General features: G+C 41.9%; 1 protein-coding gene and 2 long non-coding RNA genes across 3 annotated transcripts in view; 2 read left to right on the top strand and 1 right to left on the bottom strand.

Moving 5' to 3' along the window:
- Positions 1–8212, bottom strand: part of LOC311422437 (uncharacterized protein) — a 128365-nt gene extending 120153 nt beyond the window's left edge. Inside the window, exon 1 of the mRNA XM_084495507.1 lies at positions 8151–8212. The gene's annotated coding sequence lies outside the window, so the exon portion shown is untranslated. The remainder of the gene's footprint in view (positions 1–8150) is intronic.
- A 4340-nt stretch (positions 8213–12552) lies between these two features.
- Positions 12553–13917, top strand: LOC311422666. Its single transcript, XR_014685474.1, has 3 exons — positions 12553–12614; positions 12724–12826; positions 13603–13917. It is a non-coding gene; the product is annotated as an uncharacterized lncRNA (long non-coding RNA).
- Positions 13918–14277: 360 nt separating this feature from the next.
- The window catches only part of LOC311422441, a 33587-nt gene continuing 32846 nt past the window's right edge, over positions 14278–15018 (top strand). The window contains exon 1 of the long non-coding RNA XR_014685363.1: positions 14278–14443. This is a non-coding gene — a long non-coding RNA (uncharacterized lncRNA). The remainder of the gene's footprint in view (positions 14444–15018) is intronic.

Raw genomic sequence — 15018 nt, 5'->3', positions numbered from 1 at the left:
TTTAGCCGTTTGGAAATTACCACTGATTTATCTAACTGGAAGCGCACCAAGCAAGTAGCAATAATTACAACATAAATATGATGTAGTTAGATATCTGGAGTTTAATAGCACTTCATTAAGAGTAATAGCCAAGGTTGTTATGTTGTCATAAAGTTAACCTTCCAGTCATAGGAATAAGCATTATTTACATATTTGGAAACAAAACTGGAATGTAATTACACTGTCATTACAGACAGAAAACTTATGTTATGGCAGACATTGTATTACAGAAAGTGACTTTATACTCTATTTTAATTCTTTACACTATTAAAGATGCATAAACTTAAACATACCACAAAACTAAAAAGTGAAGAACCTCTGGGACAGTGATGTCCCTCTTGACTTTTTTTTTCTTCAATCATCTTAAGTTTCCTTTTCCCCTTAAAGCTAAAATGGAGACCCCAACACTTCTACCTTACTGGAACCACAATTTCAGAAGCGGTGCTTCCTTTGCTTCTTTTCCCTTGTCTGGTTTCTGTGCACACAGGCTTCCCAGAACCAATATTTTCAACAGGCAAGCATCTTGCATGCTGTATTAAACTCAGCAGTAGTGAAACACCCAAGGAATAACCACCACATTTGAGGTAAAATACCATCAGATGCCATGCAAAATAAATCCTACTTGCAAAATTGTCAGGTTTTCATGGAGATTGATTTATGTCTGTTACTTCAGCATAGTAAAAAGTCTTCGCTGGCACTGCTGGGATGACACCTCTGAAATTTGCAAAATCTCAAGTCTACCAAAGAACAGCCAGGTAGATGCTGCTAGTTTTTCCAAAACTTGCATGAAGTTCAGACTACCTTAAACTCGATGAATGTATGCCAATGAAGCCAGTCAGGAGAATTTCCACTCAGGCCCAAGCTCCCACAAGTTCTCCCTGCCCACCTTTTCTGCTTTTGTTTTGGCACAGACATTCAGAAGTTATCACCTGCGACAGGTGAAGGCAGAGCATGCCAGGCAGCTAGCAGTACACTTGCACTCCATGGTACTGGAGATGAGAAGCATCGAGGCACAAAAAAAGCCTTGCGAAGTTGAGCACAGAAGGAAGAAACAGCAGAGGCAGGACCTCATAATCACAACTTTCCTTTCTGGCTCAATACAAAGGTTGTAATTCAATTTCAGAGTTCTGCTTCAGTGCATCTCTTATGATGTTAGCAGAGAATCTTTCAACTGAATTAAAGGAATTGTATCAAATCGGGAGATAGACATTTTATAGAGAGAAAGCAAGAGAAAGACAGTTTATATATGTGGGTCTGCACTATGTTCCAGCCTAATTACTTATAATTATAAGGTAGTGGTATGTGAAACTAATTGAAAATTTTGGGTGCTTACATCCCAGTCTGAGATGAATTTGTGTGCCCATCTGGTTAATAGGAAAGGGATTTTATTTTCTAGATCATTGATTTATCATCATTAAGGGCTCAGACTGTACGTTCTTTAAGTCAGCTTCAGGAATATGTTTTGTGTTTCTTTTTTTTTTTTTTTTTTTTTCCCATTACATTTACACTCTGACTAAAATTGCCTCTAGCGCTGTGAATGTTAAAATTGACTGGATTCAATTTAGTGAGGTCGCCTTCTTGCTCTGTCTGGGGTTATTTATCTCATTTAGCTTTTGTAGTAGAAGTTTTCTTTTTACATAGGCCCACATAATTATTCTTTTTTTTTTATTATTACCAAAAAACAAGCCCCAAACTGCATTGATTTGGAATGGTAACACAATGTCTTGATGGCAGCTTTTGTATAAACACACTGATTCTTGCCAAGTAGAATCTCAATGATCACAAGAGCGGCTGTTGTCTTATTACAGCCTATGCAAGAATAAATGCCCTTTAGCATCCTGAAATTCCTTCCCCATCCAATGCCAAGGTCCATGGGATACAACAGAGTGTTACCTGAATTAAGAGCTACATCGATCACATTATATCAACTTTACTTAACGTCCATGCTCATGAGAATTTGTAGAAGAGTGATTGCTTATAGAAGAGGAGAGAGAATGCCCCAGAGGAGCCAACCTTTACCTCCAGAAAGCCTCAGAGTAGGATTAATACCAATTCTGGAAATTCCTTATTACATCTTTTTTTTTGTGTGTGCTGATTATGCAGTTAGGAAGAGGATTTAATGCCTCATAATGGCTTATTCCTAGATCTTATTTGTTCATTACTCCTTCCAAGTAAGAGCTTGCTGAAAGCAACATTTCTGGTCTCACTAAAGAACTGTGGTTAAATTTTTGAGCAAAGAAGGGGTCTCACCAGTGTACCATGAGCTTTCTTTTCCACTTTGTTAGAACTAAATTCCAGAAAGCAAGAGCTACAAACTTCACTACTACAGGTGTCAGGTGAGGATGTGATGCTGCTTTTCATGTTGATTAAGATCCTACATGACAAAACAGGGAACACGAGACTGAGTGGATGGTAGATGGCCAGCATAACGTTCATCTGTTTCTTTGGCAAGCTGTAAAATGCAAAAATGACAGAGTATTTACATTAGATTACATAAAGGATATGGTCTTGCAGTTAAGTATCTGTCCCAGATTCCAGACAGATGGGCAAAACTTGGCATTTTGCAAGTAACAGTGTAAAAAGATGCATTGTGTTTCAGCTTCCTGCGCCTCTGTCCCATATCTGTCACACTGTGCAGCACTTACTGCACATCAGCTACTAAGAATGATGGCAATATCATTGCTAACAACATGAATGGAAATACAAATACATACCTATCCTACAACAGTACAGTGAAAACCCCTGGTGCTCAGACATTCTGCAGGCAAGTAACTTTGAACCAAGCCAAACTGCTTGGACCAAGACATACTAGTAAAGGCCATGGTATTTCTGAGGGAATCATAGTATTCAATGACTTATTTATTCCATAACTCAAAGAAGAACACTACTACATTCACCCTTTTATACTCCCCTACCACTAAAGCACTTTTCCCCCCCTCTTCATTGAATGTATTTTACCCAATAAGCATGTCCAGGTAACTTTATATATTTCTTTAAAAAAGAAAGGCTGCAGTTTCAGAATAAAAAGCACAAGAGATATGCAGACATAACCTTATATTTTCACAACAGTATTCTGTCAAAAAGCTATTTTCTGTAACATACAACTTTCATCTGCTGGAAGCATGCTTTTTTTTTTTTTTTTTTTGCTATGATATACCTTTTTTCCTCTCCTTTTACAGAGGGTCATTCTGAAGAAATAATTATTCTTTTGGGCCAGTGGGCACCTCTGCCCTGAAAAATTAATCTTATATGAAGAAGAGGCTTAGTTTAATGTAGTGAATATCTTGTGCTAAGTATGCTTCCCTCAGGTTTCATTTGAAAACTTTCATTTAACTAGTATTCCAAATCAGCCTGAAGAATTTGCAAAAAGAATCATAATTGAACACATCCCTCTGGCCACGCTCAGGTTCTGTTAAGAAAAATCCCAGCATCTTGTAAAGGGCATCAAAGGATTTTGTTCTAGATAACAACACTGGCTTGCCTTACTGGGAATCCACAAAGGAGTAGGAATATATGCTCTGTCTGCAGCAGGGATAATGGCCATACATTTGGCTTTTCCAGAGCACTCTGAAAGCAACCCGGCTGCCACTGCTGAGATAAGGCTTGGCTGCCTGTCATCTTCCTGCACATCCTGGTTTCCTTTGGCAGCAAACTCCAGTGAACGTGCAAGGAAAAGGAACATGAGGCACGTTGCCTACACCACTTCTGCAGTCCAAACCTGGCCAGGGATGCTCATGGGGACCCGGACTTCAGGGCACACTGTCAGCCTCACTGCTGCAAAATGAAGCCTACACATTTTTCATTGACGTCTTTCCTTGCTCATTCTCGTCAATAAAAATAAATACACGCATGAAACTACTTTGATAAAAGCTTTCCTTTTGGGTACAATTAGAATTGCAGGGGAATGCAGAAATCACCATCTGAGGAATGCAACTTCTTCAAGCATTCTGGTACTGTCTTCCCGTTATCTTCCCTTTTGTCCCTAGTGGACAAAGAGCTCTCTCTCCAGAGAGAACCTGGTTTAGGTAAGGTGACTCAGAGCAGACTGCAGCATTTTCCATGAGCTGTTCAAAGTGCAATGAGGCTGACAGCAACTTCTTCCTCCTCCCCTACTGAGCCATTCTCCCACATCTCTTATTTCCCTCACCTCCCACTAACACAACCAGTTACATCCTCACCTGCCCTTTTGCTACTGCAAACCTTGCATGAATTTGCTATTTGATTTTTTCCAGCAGGAGCCCTGTGAAAGCTCAGATTGGCTTCCTGTAGAGGAGAGAATACCAGTCTATAAACACCAGGCTGGTGGAAATCAAATTTGCCGTTAAGGTTCTTGAAATAAAGACCTTTTTTTTCTGTAGCATTAGCTCCTGTACAGGTCTGTCTTCCCAGCTGGGCTTCCCACACTGAGGATCCTGATTGCTAAATGCCTCCCAACGAGCATATATTAGAATTCAGACATTTACCATCATCCAAACCAATCTCCGGAAATCCAGGGACAAAACACATTTAGAGCAGAGCTATTCAACTCCCCCCATGTTGTCTACAGCTAGCCAGCCCCAGGCACATGCTCATGCGCTGATAGGGTTACAAGAAGGAAAACAAGCTCAAAAATGATGCTAAGATCTACTTAGTTTTTACTCTCCGGCTATATTCATGATTTCCTGGGGGCCTTCTGGTTATTCTTAAAGTTTATTTGCAACGTCCTATAATAATTATGCTTTCAAGCCACCCTAGAAGCTGTTATAATTAGAAAGCCAGGTATCAACACATAACCAGATTCAAACTAGCTTATAACACACCATATGGAATGCTCCCTTAAAAACCTTGGATATGTAACCCCCCCAAAAAAAAGAAAACCCTCAGACATTAGCCTTTAAATCTGAGCTTGTGATTAAAGCTCTGAGCTTCAATTTGCAAGCCCCCCACTCTGTTCCTAGTTCTGCTAGTGACCTCGGGCAAGTAATTTCATTTTTCCCTGCCTTAATTCTCTTTCTTAAATGAAGGAATAACAGCTGCTTTTAACAGAAGGAATTCTAAGGGGGGAAGAAAAAGAAGCTAAATCAGATGGTATTTAGGCTGTACTCAAATATGGCACTGATGGAGAACACAGTGGCACACTGACAACTAGCTCCATACCTAAATGCCTTAGAAAAACTGCCACACACTTCCCTCATTCAAAACTGTAACGCTTCAAATGCTTCCCAATGAGCACCTGTCAAGCAGCACAGAAGCTGCTGCTCGCAGGGAACCATTCCTCTGATTTAAAGTTTTGTATATAGGCCATATACAGCTAGCACTTAGGATAAAAGGAAAAACAAGTGGGAAAGGACAGGTTCTCCCAAGTAATATAACACATTTAACTATAGAAAGGATGCCCCGTAAGCACATTCTGAGTGTAATTTCTACAGCCTGAAGCTAATGTTGAGGAGCAGAATAAACTAGGTGTGCATATAGCTCATGGTGGAGGCATCATTGCAAATGCAGCAAGCATAGACAAGTTGAAAATGGCACAGTGTAGACTTACGAAGAGTGACCACAGGCCCAGAGAACCCTGTTTCCTGGAGGTGGTTCATCCCATGGCAATGCAACCATCATGATCTGAGGAGGCAAAACACCAGCATCACAGGGTAGGGATAAACAATCTTCACCCACCCTTTTGCAATTAGCCTCAGAACCGATTGCTAAATGCCAGTTCTGTTCAGGTAACTACAGATCCTGCAACAGGATGTGAGCCGTCTGCCCGTGTTCCTCTGCTTCAAAGCATGTCCATGTGCTTAGCAGACATCCTCACCTGCACGTGTGTGTGCCAATGTCAGCAAACGCTGCAAGTACTGTGCAAGTCTTGAGTAAGTCAATCGATAAACATACACCGATGCCTCTGACATGATTCATTTTAATGATTTTAATGATAACACGTTTAAATCCCTATCTTTGCACATCTGTCCGCTGCTAAAGCTTCTCCCTATAAGAACACATGCACATCTATGCATGTTACAGGCAAACACATTCCCCACATACATCAAATTGTGTACACGTGGCAGTGTCAAAGGGCTGGTGAGTCTTTCTAAAAATGATGCTAGAAGAGTGCTGCTATAAGGCGTCTTGTGGTGTCAAGTAATAAAGCAATCAGCCTTCGTACGGAGAAAGAGCCAGGAGTTTTTAGAATGATTGCACCTCTGTCTAATAAATTCCCTCTGATACATCCTTTTCTTCTACTACAAAATTAGCATGGGTCTAGAGAGCTTATTAACATGGGCTCTTAACTTCATCTGTAATGTGCTCACATCTCAATATTGTAACAGGAAGCCGGGGAAAGGCACGAAGGGTGACGGTCTGTATGCAGGGAAGCTTCAAGCATTAATGAATGAGGCTTGATTAAAAAACAAACAACCCTCCCCACCCACCTGCCCCCTGGGAACCGTTTGCTGGGTACAGATGATTTTGTAATCCATTTGGTAACGACGATACCTCTCTTACCTGCCAGGCAGTACAAGCACAGCTTGGAGTTAAAGCCTGAGATTTAATATCAGAGATGCAAAATCTACACCCAAAAGTACAGCGAGACCTGCACAGAACAGGTTGGAGCAATGTATTCCCGTTTCGGTGGGTAGACAACTGATGCAATGCTTCATTTGCAAAGTATAATGCACGTTCGTTATCATCCATACATGTGGACAAGACGTCCTGTATTCCTTCCCAGCACTGTCACAGGACAGGTGGTATCCAAATCTGGAAGAACAGTTGCATTTCCAGAGATGCTTTTAAGAAGTGCCTGGGAAAAACCGGGTCCTGGCTTGAACCAGGTAACAGGTAGATAATACACAAACCCATTTGCTAAACGCCACTTGAAAAATCACAGGCAGCATAATTGACTTTTACAGCTTGGATAATGTAGGTCACTGCATTAGCGCAACAAGAAAATGAATGTATGTTGAAGTGGAAGACAGAAGGGAAGTAATTACAAAATATAGATTAAATAACCATCAGATAACGGGCATAATAAGAACAACCAGGGTGAAGATAGAGTAGAAACAATTTGTTAAATGGATTGTAGCAGGGTTCTAAGAAACTGTTGGTCTCAGATGCTAGGCTTTTTTAATTCCTTCAGTGCAAATTCAATAGAATAAAGTATTCCTCCCCTTTTTGGAGCTGATATCCTACTTCTCACAGTATCGGCTTAAAGCTCGCACAGCCTAGAGGGGTTATTACGTTAGAACCCGATTATGTTAACACACAGTTCTTAACTCCTGCAGAAACAGGGAGCCACAAAGAGTCCAACAAATCAGAGGGATCACAGTCCGATCCTGCAAAGCCCCGAATTCTGGCAGGTCTCACTGCCAGCCCCAGATTCTGGCAAAGTCTTCCTAAAAGCTTTGGATTATCAGCGCTTCTGCAGTTTAGCCCAAAGAAGTTAAAGAAACAAAATAAAGCCCCAGACAAATACATAGCCACCCCAAGGACTCCAAAAAAAAGGGAAAATGTGGCACAAAAGAGTAGAGAAAGATGCATATAATTTATTATTTTTTTTCCCTGCATGTTAAACCATTTTAGTTTGGCCTGGCGTTGTAATGCTCTGAAGTCAGCAGTAACAGACAGCTGCTCAGTGGGCTGTAAGAGGGATATTTGAAGCACTGTCAGTCCTCCAGCAGTTAGGTGTTTCCACATCACGTGAAAGCACCACAGCTATGATTCCTTTTGGGAGGGCACGACAAAAATCACGGACCCGAACTTCTGTTTGCTAGAAAAGGGTCTGAGCAAACCTACAGTGACGCCTGTGATGAGCAAGGGTGAAGATGACAAGCCGTAAGGGATGTAACATTGCTGCTGCTCAGATTCAACCAGTACCTTGATCAATGTTTAAGTCACCTGCACTCCAGAAGTAATTATTTTATCTCATCTCCTGCGAATTCACACCTGCTAGCTGATGTGCGGCTGACACCCAGTAACGTGCCGACTGTCAGTCTAACAAGGACAGAGGCTGAGGGGGAGAACAGTCACCAAGAACTCAGAGGAAATGAAAAATGTGTGATTTCCAAATTGAAGAGCACCAAAATGCACCGGCTTACACAGCTGGCTCTGAATTTAACTCCATGAGATCGATGGCTACATACCTGGGTAAGTTTCCCATCTCTGGCCTTTTCAACAAGCAATGGTTAAGCAACAGTAAGTTCAGTTTCCCAGTGCTAATTAGGAACTACATCACCATTGGTAAATAAAAAACAGCTGTCAGGGAAGAATGGGGCTCAGCTGGGCAGGCTGATGGTTGGGCTTGATCTTGAAGGTCTTTTTCAACCTGATGTTCTATGGTCAGACGTGGGAAACAGGGCATGAGCCTCACAGGTATGTGTGTCCCCTGGAAAAGGGCAGAACATCATTATACAGACCAACACAGAAGGCTACAGCCAGCTCCTCTTTGTCCCACAGGTGTGGAAAAGGCACAGCAAAGGAAAAAAGGGGCACTAAAAAGGGCTCAGAAGTGTGGCTAAGGTCCTCGTGATCCTTTGGTCCTCGTGAATGCAAAATAAACAAGTGCTATCCCATTCATTGCACACAGCACAGGATGCCTGTACTCCACAAGGACTGTTGATTTTGTTTTAATCCCATAAGAAAAAGTGAATTTAATGTGGGCTTGGCACCTGCATTTGTCCATGTGCTGGCAGAGCTGACACAAACAGCAGGGGAAGGGGCTGAGAAACAGGGCTTGCTTCTGCTCATTCACAGCTCAAGTGAGGGAACGGGCAAAGTTCATCCCACAGGACCCATTTTTTGTCTTTGTCTGCAATAAGGGGCAGCATTGCCTCAGCCAGTGGTTTCCAACAGAGGCCCTAAGAGATGTTCTCCTGTGGCATTAGTCCTGCGGTATGCAGCCCGTAGCTGCATTGGATCATCCTTGTCCTCTGCTGCTCTGTTCATTAATCAATGGCTCCTCTGAATGCGAATGAGTTCAGAAAGGAGCCAGGTGAAAGGCATGGCAATTTGCTCACAGCTTGATAATTACGCATTTTTCAAAATAAATTAAAGCCGGAGCTAACAGCAGCACACTGTTTTCAGAAGTCCTCCTTATACAAAGGAATTAATTGGAAAGTACATTGATTGGAGGGGCTGCTGAATTCCAGCATGGCATTTATTTCCCTGGTGTTCGAAGGCAGGTCCCAGGCAGCGCCTCTCACCTCTGCTCCAGCTGGGAGGGCGATTCAAGGAAGCAGAAACAACCTCTACTCGGTTTAGACCGCCTTTGAGAATCCTTGCTTCCTCAAAGAATAAAGCAGTGAATGGGATGGAGAGGGATCACAGTGATCTTTACTCCTGGGGTACCCAAAAACATGCTTCAAGATCAATTAAAATGAGAAGGCAATGACGTTTTACAAGGAAAATATTTCAGAATAGCCTGAGAAACACACATCAGGGGAATGGGTGAACAAGCAGCCACTAAACATGTTGTGCACAAATCATCTGTTGTTTCTTACAGAAGAAATGTCCAAAAAACAAGGAAAAGAGAAAGCCATCCACAGCCTCCTGGTTATTTGACGCAGAGGGTGTCTCAACTCCAGCCCAAATGCTCTGGCCGCTTGCCGCTCAGCCTGAGGTTCGTTAAAGAGGTAACTTCAGATTCCCAGGTCCCAAGACACCACACTCTGCAAAGACCCTGATTTATAAGACAATCCCTTCCAAGGAGTGTGCTAAACATGCTAATTTACAGCGAGGTTAGGGCAGCCTTTCAAGCCATTATTACAGAAGATTACAGAAAGCTTTCTTGCAGGACAAATTTGGGGTTAATTCCCCCCTCCTTTCCCAGCCCTGCTTGTCTTACCAGCTTGTACATGTTTAAAAGGGCAGCTCTGTGTAATAAATTGAGTTTGTGTAATCAAATATTTTAGGAGATGAGATTAGTTTTAATTTGTTGTTCTCAATTCCTCCTCCACTCTTCATAAAACTGCACCCAGCACAGCAGGAGTTTATCTTAACCAGGGCTTTCCAGATCTGTTGCTGGCATATTGAAGCAATTAATGCAGCTAAGTAAAAGATGGGATCCTCAGGAGAATTACACCTACTTGGATCCGTTTAATATTATTTGTTTCACTACACAAAGAATAAGGTCGCAAGGAGACAACTGATGCTTTCTTCCTAAGAGCGAGGCGCTGGAGCACTCAGAAAAGATCCAGAAAATGTTCCAACATGCTTAAATATATGACATCTTCATCAATAGCTGCTGCTGCCAAAGCCGAGAGCTCAGGGTTTATAATCCAGTTGCACTGTGACATTTGAAACAAAAGATTAAAACTTGATTTCATTCTTAAAGATGCCCAAATTCATGTATATGCAACTCCAGCTGATGACGACAAGCCCAGTTTCCATGGAGCCTGCGAGCAACTATACGCAGGTTTTTGATTTCCACCCTCCATATCTATCTCTAGATTTTATCTTTCAATACGTCATCGTAGCATCTGAATATTTGCAAAAAAACAAAGAGTCAAAGTAATAAAAGGGCCCCTTCCCTTTATTTGATGCTGGGGTGAAATGGATTATATTCGGTGCCAGCTGAAATTGCTTCTGTTGGCTAAGCTCGGATACATTTGTATGAATTACTCCCGAGATCCTTGTGATGCACATTCAGGGAAGAAGCGATGAATTGGCGAGATGAGAGCAGCTAGAGCCCTCTTCTGATTTCCTAAGCAAGATATCTTCATAATAAAATTAAAATGAAACCAACTCCAACATCAGCCAAAAGCAGGAGCCACACACTGAATACCATCTGTATTAACCCTTCCATGGCAGCTGCCTTATGAGTAAGCAATGTGCAGGTTTTTTGGTTTTGTTTTTTACATAAGAAAGCAGAAAGTCACTAGGGCAGCTGGCTAGGATGCAGACTGCAGTGGCATCAGGCCAGAGCAGTTTTCTCGCCAGTTTTGCACTTTTTCTCTTCTATGCATGACATTCCCATGCACTGCATGGAAGAGAGCTATAGAGCAACACTGCAAGGAGAGCAAAATGCAAGGTTCAGAGAGGTTCTGCAGCCCCCCAAACAGAAACCTACATTTCAGCCAAAGCACAGTGTTAACCACGCACCTCTCCTACATTAGCTATTCATATCAAGGCTACACACACGTCAGGGGCAAAACACTCCTGAACTCAATGACAGGCTGACGATTAATGCCACGGGAACTGTTTACAGCTCTGAACTTGTTCGCTGCTGCACATACAGTCCCCTCAATTACTGACAACACAGTTTCTCATCTACAGCAGAGCATATAAATCCCTTATGGACCCTTACAGCTTTCATCGGTTCCTTGACACAATGTCCTTAATTGCTTATCAATTCACAAGTCAACGCTGTTCCTCAATTCTTATATGAATGATAAAGCTTCTCCTCAGGGTCACAGAGAGCCCAGCAAAATGACTAATCCAATGGATCAGAGATACCTGAGCAATCAGGAAACAGGCCAATTTCAAAGCTACCTTCAAGGGAAGAAAAACAAGACATCAAAAGAAATACTGGGAAAAACAAGCACAGTGCAGGTGGCATATAAATGCTGATAAAACTCTTTAAAGTCAGTTGAACCTCACAGACAATGAAAGGTCCAGACATGCGGTCATATATATGCCAACATTTTAAAAAAAATCTAGTTTAAACAGTTATGAAGGTGTTTTGTTTTGTTTTGTTTTGTTTTTTAATTATTTCTAAATTTGCACTGCTTCCATTTTTTTCCAAGGGATCAGTTGAGGACACATGAAAAAACTCTTCTTTCTTTGCCTTCCCCTGCACCAGACAGACTGCATCAATTGGTATGCAGGGTACGCGTCGGCCTGTAGGACTTCTATTCATTCCCCTATTAACTTGTTTCAGTTGTGCCAAGTTGGACTTTGCTGCCGAAGCCATGCAGAAAGCTGTGCTAAGGGGCTGTACGTTTCAGAAAGTAGAGGTGTAGACCTCAAACCTTCCAAATATACAAAGGAACACCTAACTAGTATTTACTGTGAATATTCTGCTTCAAAACAAAAGGTCCCTGCACACAAATGGGCAATCACCACAACCATTCCTAATTCATTAACACTAAACTATTATTTTTTAGGCCTTTTTTTTTTTTTTTTTTTAATAGGGCATGCTATCAGAGCTTGGTTCTGGGGTTCTTGCTTTGTGCCAGACCACCACAAATTTTTTCTAACAAAACCAACACAAACCTGTCACCTCTTAACACACAGAGGAATGAGGCAGCTGCTGGAGACAAGGGAAGAGGAAGGATGCTGTACAAGCACAAAAAAATACCGCTGTACTAGCAGACATCACCACTGACATCAGACCAATACTCTGACCCTTAAATTCGATGCAAAAGCACCCACAAACTTCAGTGAGTATTGCACAGAAATCCCTAGTATATTAGCCCTTCAAAACAACTCATTATGTGACTGGACGCAGCTGCAGAGCACAGCAAGAGCAAAAGGGTCAGTGTCTGAGCTGTGTCTCTGCAAACCCCATAAAAAGGCCAGCAGAGGCTTGTCCCTCAGTGACTGGGAAGGCTGCCCAGCATCATGTCAGGGGAGCACCCTCGAGGTTTGCAGCTCTCTGGCAGACCTCTGTGGGTCTTGTCTTGCTTCATTAACTCCTCGGGGCTGCTGCACTGCAGAGATAGGCAGAGCATCAATGACTTTGTTGGGTTTTGTTTTTTTAATTCATTTAAACAGCAGAGCTGGGTGGGACCGGGGAGGCAGCAGCCAATTAAGGAACCATCAAACTTCTCTTAAAAGCCTCCCTCAACAATGCTCCCTGCTCCTGCCTCCAGCCAACATGGTAATTGTGTCTAATTTCTAAATTTTCATGCAGTTGCTGCATTTGCCTCCCCTTAATGAGATGTAAATGTGTTGCCAGTTTGTGGATTTGTTTAATTGCAGGGTAGCTAAACTGTGATTGGCCAGAAGGTTCATTTTTAAATTTATTTATTTAGCACATGCAAGGCATTTTTAAGATTCTTTTCTCCAGCTAAGAGAGGGAGGAGCGTGTCTTCTATTTTCCTGCTATGTTCAGGGTTCTGTTGCAAAGAAACCATCTGTTTTTCGAAGTGTTTGCTAGTGAACTTAAAGGATTCCTGCCACATTCCACATGCTTTAAGGAAGCCCGAGCACCTGTTCGATTCAGGTTTTGAAGCTGGACTCTGATACTGAGGGATCTCTGGACCTCAAGGGGCACAATGAACGCACTCAAAGCATGATGAGTAGCTTCACTACACAACACCACTCATTGCGTGGGCTTTTACTCACCCACCTCCCATTAAGGCATTTAAATGAATGGCTGAAGTCCTAAACTGGATAAGAATAGGGTCATTGTTATCTAGACAGCTAATTATAATCTCATTGTTATCTGAACAGCTAAAGCTTGAAGGGAAAACAAATATTTTAGTACCTTTAATGTACTGCCACTTCAGAGTATACCCAAAATATAGGAGAGCAGATAGGAACCTACTAAATCTCAACTGATTTTTTTAAGTAGACTAAAGCAGTTCACATCAATGAATACAAAAGCAGTTTGGCTGTACAGGTGTGTAGATAAAACCCTTATTTGTCTTGCAGAACCTTTTTTACTGAGGATGATGATACAGAAAAGGCCTAGTTTGACTTGTGGATCTCAAAACATCTGGAAATGAGAAAGTCACCTGCTGCAAACTATAACCACCTGGCATCCCTGTTGTAAACAGAACCACAGGGCCATTTCTGCAGGGGCAGCTTTCAAAATCTACCTAGACAACAGAAGCAGAAAGTTCTGGCTTTCCTGCTTTATAATCCAGAGATCAATTCCTCTGCTCTGCTGCTACTTAACAACAATTAGTCTGCTGAGAAAGCCTTAAAAATTATAGCTTTTTCAATACTAAGTAGCTTTTTCAATACTAAAACCACTGTATAAATAATACATTAATTTTCAGAATTTCTTTAACATTCTGATTTTGCTGAGTTTTGTAGCACCTATTGCTGCTTTTACTACTTACCTTCATGCAATGACTCACCCACATAATTGAGACGTGCACACAAACCCTCAACCTTTCAGAAAGATTCTGAAGCAACAATGTTTACCTTGGCATTAGACATGGCACAGCATCTAGAAAAATGGATTCTGATTACCATCATCTAGAAGCCCATAAAGGCTGCAAAAAAATACCAAGTTTCAGGCTTCCTCTTCCATTCTAATGTCTTACAGGAATGCCTGAGGATACATCTTGTCCCCACAGCCTAATTCCTGTAGGAGTCATAGACCAATACAGATTTATATTGAGACCTTAAGTTTTCTTCATGAGCTAGAAGACCCAAACAACGACCGTTGTCCAGAAACATTCACCACCCTGGGGAAAGCTTCCTTTCATGGCAAATCTGTCTGGAAGACACCACAAGCATCTGGTCACTAGTGAAATACTGTCACGTAAGTGGTGATACCTCTTTATACAAGTCACTTCTATGTATCTTAGAGAAAATAAGTTTGTTTCAACTTTGTCTGCCTATTATTTTACCATAAACAGATACCTACAAAGGTAATCAGCATGCCCCAGGGCCAAGGGCATCATTTCACTCGACCATTGTCAGTAATGGCCAATAACACCAGCCGACATAGTAAAGGGAAGTGACAGCAGGGAAATAATTTAGCCTTTAACTGACATGTTATCCAGTTAAAAGCCATTTACCTTCTGCTGCTTGGTGTGTCATTGCTCATTTTAGTTTTGAAGTGACATCTCCCCAAGTGCCATTAACATGCCAGCAGTGAAAGGAATTTATAGTGTATGCACCCCAGAGAATTATAGCCTGGGTGGTTGTGGTACAGGCAAGCACCTTGTGGACTTTTTGTTTATTCGTACAGCTCCCATCCCATCTGATTCAGAGCATCCAGAAGGAGAAGCATCAGGAAACTCCCCTGCCATCACCTTCTCCCCATGGCATAATATGAACTGATAATGTATTTCAGCAGCACTTTTCTGGTAGGATCTCTCAGAACTCAGTGAA

The sequence above is a fragment of the Aythya ferina genome (genome assembly GCF_964211825.1).
Source record: "Aythya ferina genome assembly, chromosome: 22".
Taxonomy (NCBI): Eukaryota; Metazoa; Chordata; class Aves; order Anseriformes; family Anatidae; genus Aythya; species Aythya ferina.
This window is presented reverse-complemented; position numbering and strand designations above follow the sequence as displayed.